At 44.5% G+C, this 4,070-nt stretch overlaps 1 pseudogene; it reads left to right on the top strand.

Annotated features, from left to right (window-relative positions):
• Nucleotides 1-400: 400 nt before the first annotated feature.
• Nucleotides 401-1,238, top strand: LOC106695940 (annotated as a pseudogene).
• The last annotated feature ends 2,832 nt before the right edge of the window (nucleotides 1,239-4,070 follow it).

Below are 4,070 nucleotides of genomic sequence, written 5' to 3'. Positions count from 1 at the left end.
AGTTGACTGATCCAGCTAAGTTGACTGGTCAAGCCTAGTAGATCTCTGGACTTTTTTGGTCTCAAATTTAGGAATAGAATCAGTCCCCTTCCCCACCACCCTTCTCTGTTTCTCCCAGTCTCTCTTTTACAAAGTTGTAAGATATAAAACTTAGATGCTGCCATAGGCATGATGTTCACATCTGTAGTGAAAGTGAATAAAGCCACCCACAGAACCAGAGATAAGAGGCAAAAAGCAGAGGGAGAGATCCTGCCAGTGTTTGAGTTCTTGATTTTCATTGAGATTGCTCCATCCTTGCCCATTCCATGATTTAGTTTTTTAGCCTTTCCTTGGATTCCATGAGTCAGTAGATTCCATTTTCTATCTCTGCTAGTTCAAGCTGGGTTCTTGGCACTTGCAACCAAACTAATAAGAAAAGCAAGATACTTTCAGCTTTCGACAAGGTATAACTTTCTTCAGTCATCCCAAATCTGGGTTCATCCAAACCAGCCGCCTCCACCATGCTGCCAAAGTTTGACCCCAATGAAACCAAAGTCATATACCTGAGGTACACTGGCGAGGAAGTTGGTGCCACATCTGCCCTTACCCCCAAAATTGGACCCCTGGGTCTGTCTCCTAAAAAGGTTGGTGATGATCCTGGTGGGTTTGGCTCAGTGATTGAGCATCGACCTCTGAACCAGGAGGTCACGGTTCGATTCCTGGTCAGGGCACATGCCTGGGTTGTGGGCTTCATCCCCACTAGGGGGTATGTAGGAGGCAGCCAATCAATATGCTTCTCTCTCATCAATGTTTCTATCTGTCTCCCTTACCCTCTCTCTCTAAAATCATTTTTAAAAATATTTTTTTACAAAGGTTGGTGATGACATCGCCAAAGCAACCAGGGATTGGAAGGATCTGGGGATCACAGTGAAACTGACCATTCAGAACAGATTGGCCCACATTGAGGTAGTACCTACCTTCTGCCTTTGCCCTCATCATCGAAGCCCTCAAAGAACCACCAAAAGACAGAAAGAAGCAAAAAAACACACCCATTAAGCACAGTGTAAATATCACTCTTGATGAGGTTATCAACATTGCCCAACAGATGCAGCACCGATCTTTAGCTAGGGAACTCTCTGGAAACATTAAAAGAGATCCTGAGGAATGCCCAGTCTGCGGGCTGCTATGCGGATGGCTACCACCCTCATGACATCATCGATGACATCAACAGTGGTGCAGTGGAATGCTGGGCTAGTTAAGAACTACAAAGGAAAATATTTCAGTTAAAGATCATTTGACAAAAAAAGCAAGAAATCAGATACACTATGTCTGTGACCACAAAGAACTAATCTTGATCCAGAATTAACATCTGAAACTTGTTCCGTGGAAGCTAGAAGGATGCCTGAGCAATCTGGAAGTCTAGAAAGGCTGAGGGTTTTATGACAACCCTCTGAGTCAGGTCTCAGGGAAAAGAAAAGTAGACAGAGCAACAATCAAATCTGTGTGAGCAGGATTTTGGCTTGACAAGACTAAACCACTCTAAAGCTCTGAGCAGCTGGTGTGGGGAGAGGCCTTAGCAACCCCATACTCTCCATCAGCTTCCTCCAAGACACTCCAAGTAACCCTGCAATATCAATCCAAACTCTCCCAATAAAGACAGTTCTGCCTGTTATCTTAATCTGTGCAGGAAATCGTGACCTGGAAAGCTTTCCGGTCGCCCAATGTACCTGGTTTTCTTTGGGACCTGCCCTTCCTTCTAAATAAGTTTGTAAACCCAGCCTCTGCTTTCTATCTCCTCTAAGCCACAAGGTCAAAGAGAATTCCTACAGGGAACTTGTTTGGTTAGAGTTGCAAAAGCACTGATTGGGCTTTTCCAGAGAAGTCTGTGGGACCTCCCAACCCTAGTGTAGAAACATTCAGGAAGTAGGCTCTATGGCAGTGGTTCTCAACCTTCCTAATGCCGCGACCCTTTAATACAGTTCCTCATGTTGTGGTGACCCTCAACCATAAAATTGTTTTCGTTGCTACTTCATAACTGTAATTTTGCTACTGTTATGAATCGTCATGTAAATATCTGATATGCAGGATGTATTTTCATTGTTACAAATTGAACATAATTAAAGCATAGTGATTAATCACAAAAACAACATGTAATTATATATGTGTTTTCCGATGGTCTTAGGCGACCCCTGTGAAAGGGTCGTTCGACCCCAAAGGGGTCTCGACCCACAGGTTGAGAACCGCTGCTCTATGGCTTCCTGCCCTCAGCGTGCTGGAGAGTGCAGGAGACCTGAATGGCTCAGGAAGGAAATCAGTTTTACAGTGAAACCAGATACCAGACACCCTCCAGCAGCAGAAGCTGAGGAGATGGGGTGGGGTGTTGCTGATAAACTGAGAAGAAGGCAGGAGGTGTGAAAACCTTGAGTTATTACTGGCCTAAATTCTGCCAGGAAAAGAATGTAATATGGCATTTCTTTTCTATTAATTCCTTCAGGTCTTACTGAACCAGGAAAGGCTACTTATTCATTGAAGTTGGTGGCTAATTAGGTAAAAGTAAAGTTCACAAGTAAAAATTTTAGATTTTTTTCTTCCCTTCATGGGTAGGGCTCCTTGTATTAGTGTTCAGCCCAGTAGTCAAAGGATAATATACCAGAAAGTAAAAACTTAAAAACTTTCTGGAAGATTTCATCTCCTAGCCTTATTTTTAAATTTCCACTAGTTATGAGTTCCATAAACACTCTGTTCTTCACAAGTATATGTTATAAGTGTTCAATAAATGCACGTGAGTGAATGAATGAATGAAAGAATGAATGAAATGAGGTATCACTGTATAATCTATGAGTATCCTTTACTAAAAACAGGGCATGGAGCCCACTCTTAGGGCCTTTGGGATTGGTTCTCTACCTCCCTAATATATATGACTGTTATCATAATTAGCTAGTTTATTAATATTAATAATAGAGAGCAAAGGGGAGGCCAGGCATTATAAGCATGGTCATCTGCGCAGCCTCACCAGGAAGCTACAGCTTCACTCTCCCCAGTAACAACCAGTCCATTCCCTGCAGATCACTGGGGGAAGGGATCGAACAAAGGGGGAGATGGGCACATTCGCAGTTAAGTTGGGGTGACACAGGAAAGGTGCCTGCCTGTCAGTCTAGCCTGGGAAAAAGATCACTGGCTAGGAGGGTGGACCCTGATGGAAGCCCATGAAATCCTGGAAGGTGAAAATCCCCAAAGGGAGTTCCCTCTCTTGTGCTCTCTTGCTCTTGCACTCCTGTTTCTCACCTGCTCTGTGACCACCACTCGCCTATGTGCTAACCTACCATATGGCCTTAAGCAGCTGCATGGCCCGTGGCCCTGTGGACCCTACATGCAATGAACTGGGAAGACAGGCTAAGCTAATCAGATGCTGGACTGAACTGTAATTTTGTTGTTGTTGTTAATCCTTACCTGAGGATATGTTTTCCATTGGTTGCCTCCTGCACAAGCAGACTGAGCCTGCAACTGTGGCACATGCCCTTGACCAGAACTGAACCCGCGACCCTTCCGTCTGGCAGCCGACGCTCTAACCACCGAGCCAAACCAGTCAGGCTGGACTGTAATTTAATATAGGACAGAAAGTCTGGGCAGTGGCCTTGATCCTAGCCCTGCTGAAGACAAGACTGGACTTTTTCCATGGCAGGACATGGAGATGGGACCTTGGAGGGAAACCCCCTTAATTTTATCCACTGAGCCAAACCGGCTAAGGATTTTTTTTTAATCCTCACCCAAACCCCTTAATTTTACATCATCAATAAAGCTTTCCACAAAATCCCATCCCCCCGTGGGGAAATTCTTTTCCCTGAGGCACCCCAAGAACTTCACTTCCACTAATAACATGACCACTGAAGGTTATGTCCATGACCACTTAAATAGGGCCTGGTTTAAGTACCGGAAGCCAGTTCTAGCATGTAGTATTTCAAGAGTTTCATCAGAAGGTTGATGGAACTTGGGGACTCAACAAGGGCTGAGTCACATATGTTGTCACCTGTTGGGAATGGCTGATGACATTTCCCCAAACCTGAAAAGGAATGATTGCTTGGCTGCCAGAC

Source organism: Myotis lucifugus, unplaced genomic scaffold, assembly GCF_000147115.1.
Source record: "Myotis lucifugus unplaced genomic scaffold, Myoluc2.0 scaffold_5153, whole genome shotgun sequence".
Lineage (NCBI taxonomy): Eukaryota > Metazoa > Chordata > Mammalia > Chiroptera > Vespertilionidae > Myotis > Myotis lucifugus.
This window is presented reverse-complemented; position numbering and strand designations above follow the sequence as displayed.